Here is a 15,217-nt window from a genome sequence, read left to right as displayed (position 1 = left end):
ACACATTCTGTATACACTGTACTCGACAGCCCTGTGGTCACATGATCACCCAGCTTGACTCATGGAGATCTGTGTTCAGTGTTTTTTTTTACCATGATGTAAACGTAGCCACGACGTCTGAAATAATTGCTCTATCCGAGAAAGGAGAGAAAAAAAGAAAAAAAAACTCTCAAGTGGCTTCTCCTACTGCGCACAGGAAAGTACGAGGACTTAGAAGAGAACTTCGATTGGTTTCAATATGCATGCGGTCATTTGGTTTGTTAGGTTTTTGATGAACCCTGATAAATTCACTCCACTTAGTGTCACAGTGTATAGTCCCTTTGAAGGGATATTAAGCGGGCTGGACTGTATTTCAAAATTTGAATAAAACCCTGAATCCAAATGCACGTTAGCTCAAAAAATGGATAAACAAAAAAACAAGAAATAATAATAATAATAATAATAATAATAATAATTCCCAGTATTTGGAGTATTAGCCAGTCAGAGCACTGCATTTCATTCACAAGAGGATATTTATCTTTCTGTACAAATGCCTTTGACACCATGCACAACAACACAGTTTAAACCTGAAAAAGATTACTTAAATAAACTCTTAATCTCATAAAAATGACACTTTCAGATGGGTTCCCAGACCCTGATTAGTACTAATCTCTGAGTATTAGCCATTAGGAAGTCTAAGGTTTGTGTTAATCTAGCTATGAAGCCAGCCATTTAAGTATCTACTCATAGCTAACCCACACGCTCCAGCTGACCACGACTGAATTACAGAAGTTAAACCAAGTGTCTGTGAAAGCAAACAGGCTGTGATTTTCAGTTTGTTTAGACAGGGTTTAATAGTAATCTGTTAGTTTATCCACATCAAGGCTGAGAAGGGAATCGTTTCAGATGTGGTGCTCAGGTCTGACCTCCTTGGTTCAGTCAGGGAACTCATGCGATTGATTATTTATTAAAACATAACCTAGACAATGCTATTACATATTTTACACTACGTTCTTTGGCCTTTGGCCTCTTCTCCTGAGGTACCCCTGCCCAGAAATTCGCTTGCAGATAAGTGGAGAGGCTAACTGTAGGGAAGCAATGGGCAGGGGGGCAGGATAGCTCCTTCTCCGTTAGGAGGCGAATTCTGGCGCACAGCAGGGATGTAATAGATTGAGGTAAGATATCAATCCTTTTATTGGACATATTGGTTATCGAAGGATAAAAAATATACTAGCTATTCGACTGACGATTTCATCTGGTATTGAAAGTGCCTATAATATGTTTGATGTTTATGTGATTTGATCTAAGGTTAAAGTGAGTTCCTTGCCAGAACCACCACTTTGCTTAATTCAACATACTGAAAGATCTCTATTAAACTGCCTGGGGGCTCCCGGTGAAGCCTGTAATAATGGGTTTAAAGCCTAATCCACTGACCTCTGCAACTGACTATAGATTCCTGATTGAAAACCCTGTGTTGCAAAAGTGTATTGAAGTGTGAAAGTTATTAGATGTACAGTGGTGCAAAATACAGACCCAACATGCTGGCTACATACCTATTAAATAGGATTTTATTAAGATGTATATTTAATTCAATCAAGCTTTTAAATTATATTTCTTACCTTTTGAGCACTAGCAACATAAACGTGGTATATTAGCATAAGATATTAGGAGTATCAGATTGTGAGGATATATGGAGGTGTCTCCCTGTCTGCATGTCACTCTTGAAAACCCAAGAAGTGTTTCACGTACTGTAAATCATTTTAATGTCATAGCCATGACGCTAACACCTCATTTGCTTAATTAATTAAATCTGTATAACACATTACTATTATCCACCAAGTGCTGTTTTCAATCATTCATGCTTCTGTTGCTCCAATATTGAGCTATTATAAATAGCTTTAAGAAAATAACGTGAACATAGAATCAGCCTTTCAACTTTTTCAGACCTGGCTTCTCTATGTCAGACAAAGAGTGTGAGGGGCTGTTACAGGATGATTACAGACACCATACAACAGTAAAGGAAGCAATTCAAAAGGTACTTACTCTAACTAAACATAATAGGATGACAGGGAGGGTGTGGGAAGCTGTAAAAGGCTGCTGTGGTTTGGCTGAACAATGCGTACCTGATGTTCGTTTCACAGCTGAGCAATCACCTAATGGAGCGACTGACACTTCATTCACAGGCTCCAGAGCTGAGTGTGTTGACTGAGCTGTGTTGACAAAACCGACACCAAGCAGGGATCTTCTTTCAGCATTCATATAAATGCATCCTTACTGAGTTCTTTGTCATTTCCTGGATTCATTTGAGAATCTAAATAAACTGCAAAATAGTTTATTTAGCAAAATTATTTTTCGGCACTGTAGATGAAGTTGTGGTAACACTTTAAAATAATGGCTGTAAATCCCACAGGAATAACTCCTGAATGTGTTCTGCACTTCCTCTGAGTTCTGAAGTCATTCCTTTTTAATTCAGCCCTGTTAATTCATGTGAATTTAATTATCCGTATTCATTCTATGTTCCTTTGTAACAAATGGTGTGGATCACATAAGCCATGCATTCATGCATGAATAACTCGCCCACCAGGGGCTTGTAGGAGGCTGTGTGGTCCAGTGGTTAAAGAAAAGGGCTTGTAACCAGGAGGTCCCTGGTTCAAATCCAACCTCAGCCACTGACTCACTGTGTGTGACCCTGAGCCTTAACCTCCTTGTGCTCCATCCTTTGGGTGAGATGCACTTTTAAGTGACTCTGCAGCTGATGCATAGTTCACACACCCTAGTCTCTGTAGCAGACGTCTTTATCCTAGTCGCCTTGGATAAAGGCGTCTGCTAAATAAACAACTAATAAGTGTTCATGATAGCTCTGATTTTTTGTTTACAGCCGTGAGGGTGATTATTATTTTATTATTATTTATTTCTTAGCAGACGCCCTTATCCAGGGCAACTTACAATTGTTACAATATATCACATTATTTTTACATGCAATTACCCATTTATACAGTTGGGTTTTTACTGGAGCAATTTAGGTAAAGTACCTTGCTCAAGGGTACAGCAGCAGTGTCCCCCCACCTGGGATTGAACCCACAACCCTCTGGTCAAGAGTCCAGAGCCCTAACCACTACTCCACACTGCTGCCCTATGTGATATGTATGTTTTTAAATTTACAATTCCTCTTTAAAATAATAGCGGCGCCCGCAGGCATTTTAGGATTAAAACAGTTAAGAAAATTACAGAGTAAAACTTTCCAAGCTCTTGGATTCACAGGACTGGAAGAGCAGGAAAACCCAGAGATGCTAACAGCATGATTTAATATACTGCAGCTTGCAGCATCTGTTTCCAGGACAGAGAGAGAAGGAGGTTCCTCAGGCACACACCCCACTGATCTAAAGTTACAGATCTGAAAATACAACCTGGCTGCACCTTGAAATGTGCTCTTGGCTTTTAGCCAATCATGAAGGAGAATACTGCCCTGCTGCCCCACTGTGCCAGAGGAGGACTCAAAGCATATTAGTCTCCAGAGTACAGTAGCTTACCGTTACAGAACAGCGTGTATGCTTTAAACGCAGAATTTCTGCGTGCTAAATTGTGTTGTGTGTCATATAAGTATATAGTACTTAAAATGTATTTCAATTTTGTATTGTACACTGTGATATTTTTACCAGGGTAGCTGTATGCAAGAAACTTGTTTCATACAAGAGGTGCATGCACAGTCATGCTAGTTTTATACGCTGTGCACATTATGGTGTGAAATTAACGATAGTAGCCCAAATATGGAATAGTAAATGGCTTAGAGGTAAGGATACTCGCTAAAAATGTGGCGTATGTAAAGAATGGTGTTCACCTGGCATGCCGCACCTGCTGTAAAATGTGCACTTTGCCATCATCAATCCATTACATCCATCCATCCATCCATCCATCCATTATCATTAACCGCTTAATCCTTTACAGGGTCTCGGTGAGCCAGAGTCTAACCCGGTAGACACAGGGCGCAAGGCAGGACTAAACCCTGGACGGGATGCCAGTTCATCACAGTCAATCCATTACAATTATATTGAAATGCAATCAAATGAAGAAAAGAGCATGGAATTTGGCGGGATCTGGATACTAAGTGGGCACAAACATTATAATGTGATATAAGGATTTTGCCTTGCACTTAGGCAATTGCTGTCCCTCTAAAAACCTTACACCTCTTCTTACAAGGTGCAAACCATTGTAGAAGCGAGTAACTAAGAGCTGTATGAAAGCACGCACCTGCAGAGACCTGTCACTGGCTGCTGAGGTACACTTCCTGATGCAGTGTCACTTGGCTCTTATTGAGGAGAGGCAGGAACACGTTCGGAGGAGAAGGGCAAGACGAAGACCCCGCATAGTCAATCCCAAATTTCTGGATGTCATGCTGAAAAGGGCAGGTCAATACATATCATTTCCTAAGGATACTAGCACAACTGATGTTGGCTGAGGCTTTTCCAAACAACTCTGTTTCATGCTGAGTGACCTCAGCCTTAAGGACTCTCAGCTCCTTCTCAGAAAACTTTTCTTTTCTTTTCTGTGCGCCAAGAGGACTTTGCTGCCCTTACTCTAACATTTATTTTATTTTTATTTTTTTTATTTTCATACTCCACAAATGTCATATAGCGCCTGCTGCTCTCTGTACTCCTAACTCTGCCAGCGTGGCCACTAAATAGACTGATGCGCTCAGTGAGACTCTCATTATCATAATTGCTGATCATTATTTTGTTTGTGTTGAGTAATTTGCATTAAGCTTACATAGGGCGCAGTGCACCATGATTGCCTGGCTGCAATAATTGCCTGGTGCACTGCACCTATACTTACATCTATCCCAATATAATTTATCACTGGCTTTGGGCACTCCTTCGTTCACAGAGTTTTTGCTATAAATATCCTGGTATGTAAAATGTTTTAGAACCAGTGTACAACATTACACAGCCAGAAGTATGTTTATTACAGGGTTATGATGGACCTGCTACTGTCCTGATGCAGTATGGAGTGCCATCATTCTGCAGGTCTCCCATTTTCCTATATGAAACACACACAACTATTAGTGGAGAAAAGTATTGATTGTCCTTGCAGGTATTTTAATTCTACACTTAATTAGAAATCTGTCATTGTATGTATAACTGCAGTGTACAAAAAAATGAAACATACACAAATATTTTAATTGGAGAGAGAGAGAGAGAGAGAGAGAGAGAGAGAGAGAGAAAAAAAATCAGAATATTTTTTCCCCCCAGAAGCAAATTACATATTATTTTATGCTGACTGCTTTTCTAAGTAAATGAAATGCAGCATTAAAAAAGTATGCAAAACATTTGTCATTTTTTTGTTCACTAATTCCATTAAAAATACTCATTCACCATAGTTAAGGCTATATTCACGATTATCACAGATTTCACGATTTTTGTGAAATGTACCCTATGAACATTCCCAGTGTAAATTTTTCACTTAAAAATAAATACAGCAAACGTTTGCCTTAGTGACGCACTACCTAGCCCGTTTAGTTTGCTTCCTGTAAATGATTGAAGACACACTGCATAGAGCTGCACGATTTCTTTAAAATGTCTTCAACAAAAAAAGACACCGCCAGCAAGAACGATCAGAAATAAAAGATCGCTCTGTCCAGTACAAAAAGGGGACATTTCATGTGACTGTTGTTATTTTTATATGTATTTATGTTTTTGTTTTGTTTGATAATTCACTGGTGGTGAAAATAAATATATATAAAGGGGGACATAAAAAAAAAATACTGGCATTCTACAATTTAGCATTTAGTGTTTTTCAGGTAAGCATTTAAATATTTAGGCCCATTTGTTGTATAATGAATTTTGAACGTGACAACGCTATATATTTTTTAAAATAAATATTATGTTTAATCGTGAAATACAGTACCTACTTTTAGACAGTGAAATAGACCAGGATACAAAATACATCCCTAATGTCTTTCATATAAATGTTGGACATACACCTTTGTTAAGATTGTACTTCATTAAGAATGATATGTACACAGCAACAAGTATATAAAGCAAGAACATCTAGTAGAACAAAAGAAGGTCTGGGTCAGGTCCTTTGTTGTTTTTAGCACACACTTATTATAATCATCCCCTCTGAAAGTCTTGAGCAGTCTTGTCAGTCACTATTTCAAAAAACTATTTACTTGGATAACGTGAAGAACACATGACTCACCCAGACGTACTGCATTGGTAGCAAATAAAAACCACTGGGGGTACTGGTGCCGCTGCATTTATGTTAATATCACCCACACACACACACACACACACACACACACACACACAGATGAGACTATCATCTTTTAGGGATACCACAATATTTAGGGAACATGCTTTTTTATTTAACACAGCTCACATGATAAAAAGCAAATGTTGTAAGTCATGTGCAAAGCATCATTCGACAGCGTCTGATTTTAACATGTGGACGTCTTTGGATAATGCCTTCCTCTGCAGTTGACTCAATTAATATTGGCTGCTGCTCATACCAGCCTGTGACCAGTTTAAAAGTTTCTCATTGCTACTTTCAAAACTGACCTTCTTGGGCAAATACTTCCTGAGCTTAACAAATGCCACATTAAACAGCAAGGCGCACAAACTTTAAAAGTTGTGTTTTTGTCCTTGCTTTTTCCATGTTTATTATTCCAAGTGCTGGACAGAATATGACAGAGCCCTGGTATTCAATAGACGACCACGAGCCCACAATTATTACCATTAATAACCCTGGATAAGGGTGTCTGCTAAGAAATAAATAAATTAAGATATGTGTAATATAACAGACAGAGAAATCAAATCGAAATGTCTGGTATGAAATTGTTGCCTTTGGTAAAGACGTGCACTTAGAGACACCAGGGAGACTTAGAGACGTCATTCTGTTACAGCTTATTTATTGTACATTTGACATGTAAAATATTTTAGCTTCCAAAATGTATAAATGCACCCCAAGCACCAGCTGTCAGCATCAGAAACTGGTTTTGATTCTTTCACTTTGATCCATTCACTGGTACTGAACTCAGGCTCACATCCAGAACTCAATCCCTGCTGAACTAAAGAGCCAGGAGTCTGCTCTCTACATGTTAGCTGAAGCCCCCAAAAATGTGTGTGCGATCTGAGCTGATGAGATGGAGCTCCACGCAGCAGGCTTGTTAGCTATCTCCCGAGCTCTCCAACAGGGTCATTCCTCTGCAGTGTCATCCATCTCACTCAGCAACCTCCACTGACAGATCTCTAATTGGGACAGGCAGGCACACCATTGGGGAGAGTGAGTACTGGTCATGAAGTTGTAATGTATTATTATTGTAGCTGTGGGTTGCAACGCCCCATGTGTGAGAAGGGATTAAATTGCTGTCTTCAGGGAGGTTTTATTAAGAGTGAAAACACTCTCTTTTAAGAAGAAGATAAGCTGGGTGACAGACAGCTTGTTGCTTTAAAGTATTGACTTTCAGTTTCTATTCCTTGGAGTGCGGTTCGAGTAAAAGATTCCTTTTATTTTACATTTACATCGCCTTGAAGAACACTGTCAGGCAGATATTTGCAGGCAATACTGTACATGTCATTATTTTTTTTAACCTTTTCTCTGCCGAGCTGAATAGAATCTGCAATCTGTGCTTTATCACATTGCTCTATTAATATATTTGCTAAGAGCACGTAGCTTTACATTTCGTTGTCAACCTTACCATTTTATGTTTCTTGCATTCAAAACTGTCCATATATTTCTCATTTCACTGAAGTGTATTCTTATAGATTATATCAATAATTAAATGCTTTGTGGTGGGTAAATGTTTTTTGCAAGGTGAGTTCACCTGGGCTCAGTAGCTGCTCTTCAGTTCTAGTCTCCTGTCATAGATATATATATATATATATATATATATATATATATATATATATATATATATATATATATATATATATATATATATCAATCAATCAATCAATCTTTATTTTATATAGCGCCTTTCATAGTGGATCACCATCACAAAGCGCTTTACAAGATGCAGTAACAACAAGAAAATCCATAATACTTTAAATACAGAGTAATTCATAATACATGTTATACAGTAAAAAAAAAAAAAAAGCATAATACATTAAATCCAGTGGAAAGTGCATAATTCATAATAGTAGCATAATACATGAAATAGTAGCAGCAACACAGCAGCTAATAGTAAAAGAGAACAGGTGGGGCTTGAGAGTTGATTTAAAGCGAGCGATGATGGGAGCATCAGGCACCAAAGCTGGGAGAGAGTTCCAAAAGAGTTAGAACCATGAGGCTAAACGAGCGTTCCCAAGTGTGGTGCACTTATGCTTGGGGATAACAGGCAGGTCAGAGTCGGAGGACCTCAGCTTGCGGGCAGGGACATAGCGGGTCAGCAGGTTGAGGAGCGACTCCGGACCTGTGTGATGAAGGGCATTGTAGGTGAGCAGGAGAGTTTTGAAAATAATCCTGAACTTTACATGTAGCCAGTGCAGCTGGGCAAGACGGGAGGTGATGTGATCATGTTTTTTACATCTGTTAAGGATCCTGGCAGTGGTATTCTGAACTAGCTGCAGTCGGTTTATGGTGTGTGCCAGGAGACCACCATAAAGAGAGTTGCAGTAGTCGAGTCGAAAGGAGACAAATGCATGACAAAGTATCTCCGCATCCGGGAGAGAGGTAGGGACGGACTTTGGAGATGTTTTGAAGATGGTAGAAGGAAGATTTGACCACGGAGGAGATGTGGGCATCAAAGGACAGGTTGCTGTCAAGAAGTACACCAAGGCTTCGTACTGTTGGGGAAGGCAGCAACAGGCAGTTTCCGAGGTTCAGGGCAGCTCTATTTAGATTCTTAAGTTGAGTTTTAGATCCTACTAAAAGGAGTTCTGATTTGCTAGTGTTCAGCTGAAGAAAACTGGCAGACATCCAGGCCTCGATGTTTTGAATGCAAGCCGAGAGCCGGTCCATGGCAGAGGGGCTTCCAGGATGGAGTATTAAGTAGAGCTGGATGTCATCAGCATAGGAGTGAAACATGAGGCTGTGTTGGCGGATGAGGTAACCCAAGGGAAGCACATAGATATTGAAGAGAAGGGGCCCAAGAACAGATCCTTGTACAAATACATGGGCTAGATCAAATAAAGTGTCTTTATAGAGGTACATCGGACGCCCACGCTGAGCCAGTGGACAACTGTTGAATGAAACTGGCTTGGTCATAAGATCAGAGGGTACATTGTCTCTAATTACTGTGCATTTACATAGTAGTTACTTTGTAAATACATGTGTACTTACACATAATTACAATGTAATTATACATGGCTACAAAGTACTTTTGCATGATATAACCCTAATCCAAGCCCTAACCCCAAACCTAATTCTAAATCTAACCCTAACCCCCCTAACTAATCCTAATCCTTTTTTGATACAATTGTGTACTTACATATATTGTGCAAAAAGATTTACACGTTAAGTACATTGTAACTATGCATAATAACTTTGTAATGTAAGTACACATGTATTTACTGTGTAACGACTATGTAAATTAGAGACACTTCATGTAAAGTGTTACTGATCAGAGCATACCCAATGACCTTCAGTTCTCCTAAGCTCTTGTGTGGGCTCATAATAGGACAACTGGGGAGAAAAACTGGGGCATAAAAAAAGATTACAGGAATACGCACAACACTGGAGTTTAGTAACAGTAAGCAAAGCATTTGTTCTGTAAACACTACCGCCCGTTCAGTAACCTTTAAACCATTCTTTCACCATTGTGTATTACACATGACTTACACGTGGGTATGTTAAGACAGCGTGGTTGTTAAAATACACGGCAGAATTGGAATTAAAGCATGCCCACACACAGTTAATCTCACACCCTCTCTCTGGAGGGAGCCCAGCCACAGCTGAATGCATTGTTCTACACTGTAATTAAACCCCAAACATCTATTAATACAATCTTTACAAACATGCTTGGTCCAATTTATGACTTCAGTGTGCATTATTTGTCTGAAACATCAAAGCGAGGGAGGGGAAGACAGCTAAAGGAAAGAATGGGAGGGTGAGTGGTTTCGATTAGGAGTCTCTCTCCCCTCGGTGTGTGTAGCAAACAGGCTGCTTTAATTAAGGAGCTCATTGGGTTGAATTCAGACCAGGTTTACATAGCGAAGACACTCATTAACCAAAATAGGGCATTTCCTTACTGAAAAAAATAATCAAACACCATAGAGTTATATTGCAATATACCGTATACTGTAGTAAATTACACAGCAGTGGAACTGACTGTCTCAATTTGATCTATAGGGATATACCACCTCATTATAGAATCTGTAAATCTTACGATAAACCCAGTATCATAAAGGCTTTACTTTTAAATCAGCACAGCTCAGATTCCAGCTTTCACTGAACAGACACCACTTTCAAAGCAGTTGTTTAGAAACAATGACACTAATAGGGTTAATAGTTTACTGTACTTTGATAAAAAAAAAGGCCGTCAAATCCGTCAAAAAGGCCCGTATTGTGTTGAAATAGTGTTTTATGTTTACTTCACTGCTGTACCCTTTTTATCAAAACCCACAGCGTTTTACTCAACAAAATTGAGTCAGATTGTAAAATTATTAATTAAAACCAAGTTAAAATAACATGCAACACTCCCTAAGGTTGGACAGACCCGATTTCCTAGCAAATGTCCCGCGTCCTGATGCAGTGATCTGATTCAAGCATTCAAAATCCTAAAAGGTATAGACAATGTCGACCCAGGGGACTTTTTTGACCTGAAAAAAGAAACAAGGACCAGGGGTCACAAATGGAGATTAGATAAAGGGGCATTCAGAACAGAAAATAGGAGGCACTTTTTTACACAGAGAATTTTGAGGGTATGGAACCAACTCCCCAGTAAAGTTGTTGAAGCTGACACCCTGGGATCCTTCAAGAAGCTGCTTGATGAGATTCTGGGATCAATAAGCTACTAACAACCAAACAAGCAAGATGGGCTGAATGGCCTCCTCTCGTTTGTAAATGTTTCCAAATGTTGGCAAGCATGCTAAGGGTGTATTTGTTTTCACGATTATCATTGATTTCATGATTTCCGTGAAATGTATCCATTGCTGTGTAGGTATGTAGTTCCCAGTGGTAATTCCCCTTTCTGAAAGAATAGTGCAAATATACATATTTTTTTATCACTTAAAAATAAATACAGCAAACGTTTGCCTTATTGAACCTGGCAGCCGGTTTAGTTTGCTTCCGGTAAATGATTGAACACACACTGCATAGAGCTGCATTATTTCTTTGGAATGTCTTCAATGAAAAAGAATCCCGCTGCATCAGAGATGATCCTGTCCTGTACAACACAGGGGCATTTCACGTGTCTGTTGTTATTTTTACTTTTATTGATGTTTTTATTGTGTTTGATAATTCACTGGTGGTGGTCTTTAAAAGTTGGACATAAAAAATATTCAACAATTTAGCTTTTACTGTTTTTCAAGTAAACATTTAACTACTTAGGAACGTTTGTTGTAAAATAACTAGAGAAAATTATCAATTTTGAAAGTGACAACGGTATATATATATTCTTTCGCTTTTAATAAATATTATGTTTAATCTTTAATTTAATTTTTAGACCATGAAATGCTGTGAAACTAGCCATTTTATAGTGGTGGAAAAAAGTACAGCCCAGCTCATAAACTAAAGTGTTGGGTATCTCAGCTTTAACTTGCTTCATGAAACTGTCAATTAGGCAGGAGCTGTTATTTCACCAGGCCTGTGTGCACTGGCATTGGAGGCTGTGAACCTTTTAATTTAATTTAATCTTTCCAAGAGTGTGAATAACAGCCGCAGGGTTGAGAGCTGCCCCAGCACTTACAGATCACATGGCCATGGCTGCTGCAGTTGAAAGCATGGCCTCTGGTACACAAAAGGTGGTCCTGAATGTCCTTGACCATTGTCCAAAAGCTGAGTCACGTTTATTAAAATTCAGATAACATTTAGACAGTTGCACCAAAATAATGAAGACAGTTATGGTAGGTTTTAAGTTTGATTTGTATCTATATAAAAAATACTGCAACAGGAGAGGGTTAGGGTTAGGGTTAGGGTTAGGGTTAGGGAAAGGGTTAGGTTTAGGGTTGCACCTGTTTCTACTGCCTCTGACTAACGATGGTTATGGATTCAAGTTCCCTTCCGGTGTGTAAGCTGCAGTGTGTGCGGCAGTCATGCAAGAACATCAGGAAAGGACGCTGGCTGTTTTGTGGCTGTTCTAGGGTGTTTCTGTGTTATGTGTTATGTTATTTTATTAGTTAGTTATTTGTGTATTTTAAATGTTTATAATTCTTAATTTGCTTTTACTGTATTTCTCTCCGTATCTTTCTTTTTCTTTTTCTATTTTATTTTTCAACTTAAGGCTGTAATTTACATATTGTTATATTTTGTTGAATTTCTGTAAGTCGCTTTGGATAAAAGCATCTTGCGAAATAATTAAATAATAAGAAGAAGAAAAAGAAAAATAAGGTCATGCTTTATTTTAAGGGACACCTATTAACTATTCACAACGAGCTAATAAACATGTTAATAAACACGATTTCTTTTTCTGTTAATTGTTAGTTAATATGCCTATTGACTATTAACAACACGCTAATAAACATGTTAATAAACATGATTTCTTTTTCTGTTAATTGTTAGTTAATATGCCTATTGACTATTAACAACTAGCTAATAAACATGTCAATAAAAACATGATTTATTTCTCTGTTAATTGTTAGTTAGTAGATAGTAGGCTATTTATTAATTAATTTAATTTTCTGCTAGCAGCAAATACCCTACAGTACTACTATGTTTGTTAATAGAGACTCTTTACTGTGTTATTAAGTCATGCACATGAAGTCAGATGGACATGAATAACCACACCCCATAGATCCCTATAATAACCCTTTATAAAGTATCTATAATAGATATCTAGTAACTGTTTTAAAACTATGTAAGGCTAAATTAAGAGAATGAGTACACATATTGACTGAGATGAATAATAGGAAGATTATGATAGACAAACCAATGAACCCAAGACTGGTTTGATACTATGAATGTCTTAACTTTACTTAAATGGCAGTAAAGTTGGAGTGGGGCAGCAGTGTGGAGTAGTGGTTAGGGCTCTGGACTCTTGACCGGAGGGTTGTGGGTTCAATCCCAGGTGGGGGACACTGCTGTTGTACCCTTGAGCAAGGTACTTTACCTAGATTGCTCCAGTAAAAACCCAACTGTATAAATGGGTAATTGTATGTAAAAATAATGTGTAAAAAATAATGTAATTGTATGTAAAAAAGAATGTGATATCTTGTAACAATTGTAAGATGCCCTGGATAAGGACATCTGCTAAGAAATAATATATAAATGGGTCTGCTTGCAGTTCATATTTATAAACTGTTTATTAACACAGCTTTCAATTATTTATAAACAAAAGGTTGTTCATGACTCATTTAGAAGCATATTTATAAAGTGTTTAAAAGTTTCTAAAAAATACAAACCATGTTAACATAGCCATCAAAAGTAAATACTGTGTCTCATTTTAACATCGAGTGCATACCAATATTTGATCCAATATTTTTGTTTTCAAATACAGCTGTCTACATTATTAATGGTTGCAAATATGGTAAAAGGAAGCTTTATCTATTTATGCTATACCATGGGTAGGGAATGTAAAGAATTACAAAGACATTTTCTGAAATGCATGCCTGTCCCATCAGGTGTCCCTATCCATGGGGTTTTGAGTAAAACTCATATTTATTACTTATTTCTTACTCATTTATTACCACCTGTTTAAACTATTGATGCATGTAACATTTGTCAGCATGTTTATAAAGAGTTTAGAAATGAAAAAGGCCCATAAAATAAAGTGAAACACATTTTTATTTATTAACAGGTTGTTAAGCATTTGAATCATAGGTATAAACATGTTAATAAACTTAGTGAACGAGTCACACCTTTTATATTGCAACTGTATGTACATAATTCTACTGTGTATCATTCATTCAACTAAAGTAAAAAGGACACCGTTTTAATGGAATAATAAGTTTATTGTAAGCACCAATAACAGATTATCAAACGAAAAACTGCACAAAACACAGTTCAATTCAGATACAGTTTTAATATAATTGCGGTGTAAAATACAAGTACTTTACACGTAAAATTTTAAGGATTTTAGAAGCCATTACGATTACAACACTGTCAACACAATTTCCCAAACTATGTATCACATCCACAATGTGATAAATAACAGGATTTTTTGCATCTCTTTAAATGTTGTTCTGGATTTTTCACCGTTGGGAAAAAAGCATGCAATTGAAAAAAAAAAATTACCATTCAATATTCTGCTTATTTCAGACAGTTGAAAGTTGTATAATAGTTAATACAAATTTTAAATCATGTTTTGGTGGCAGTGTATCACACTACACTAAATATACCCACTCGTGGTATAAACCACATAAACAGCACAACTCGTTTTAGAAACAGAACAGGCACAAATTATGGCAACAACAAATGATTTACAAAACACTATGGGTGGTGATTATATTGACATTTTTTCCTAAATCAGGCCCCTTTCTTACAAAACACCCTGGTATCTCTAAATAACTAATCATCTTGTTTAAAACCATGGAAAATATTTTAATGGGCAATTCAGGTAATACTCCAAAGTACTTTCCTTTTTCTTGGTAAGTATTTCAACTGGTGATGGGAAGTTTATTGCTATATATATTTACTTTAATGATCTTCTCATTAAATATATTTTTGTATCACTGAATAAAAATGGTCTCCTGTTAAAAATATACTCAAGATTTTAATGAACAGTGTCCCACAAGTGCTGTGGTACCCCAAAAATGATCCATTTACTCCCAAAGCAGACTGACTGGGTATAACATTTTCTCTTCACGTTACCCTCAGAAAAAGGTTACAGGCTAAGGGCTGCCAAGGACAACAATAAATTGAATATTGTACCAGTCTTGGCAGTCATACCTCTGGGAATATCATTTTTGGGGTAAATTACAGAACACATGTTCCATCCAGTCATTCAGCATTGTTAGTAAATGTATCATATTTAGGGTAACCGTGAACTTGTCAGATGGATTAAAATCCTTTGCATTACCTTAGAGACCATTATCTATTCAGAAATACAAAGATATTTAGTGAGCAAGTAGTCTGAGTGAAGTTATCCAGCAACAGACTCCACTGCTCTAGTTGTACTGCTTTCATAGAACAAATTGACATTTTTTGG

Source organism: Acipenser ruthenus, chromosome 33 (genome assembly GCF_902713425.1).
Source record: "Acipenser ruthenus chromosome 33, fAciRut3.2 maternal haplotype, whole genome shotgun sequence".
Classification (NCBI taxonomy): Eukaryota; Metazoa; Chordata; class Actinopteri; order Acipenseriformes; family Acipenseridae; genus Acipenser; species Acipenser ruthenus.
The sequence above is the reverse complement of the archived record's forward strand: the minus strand, read 5'-3'. Positions refer to the sequence as shown.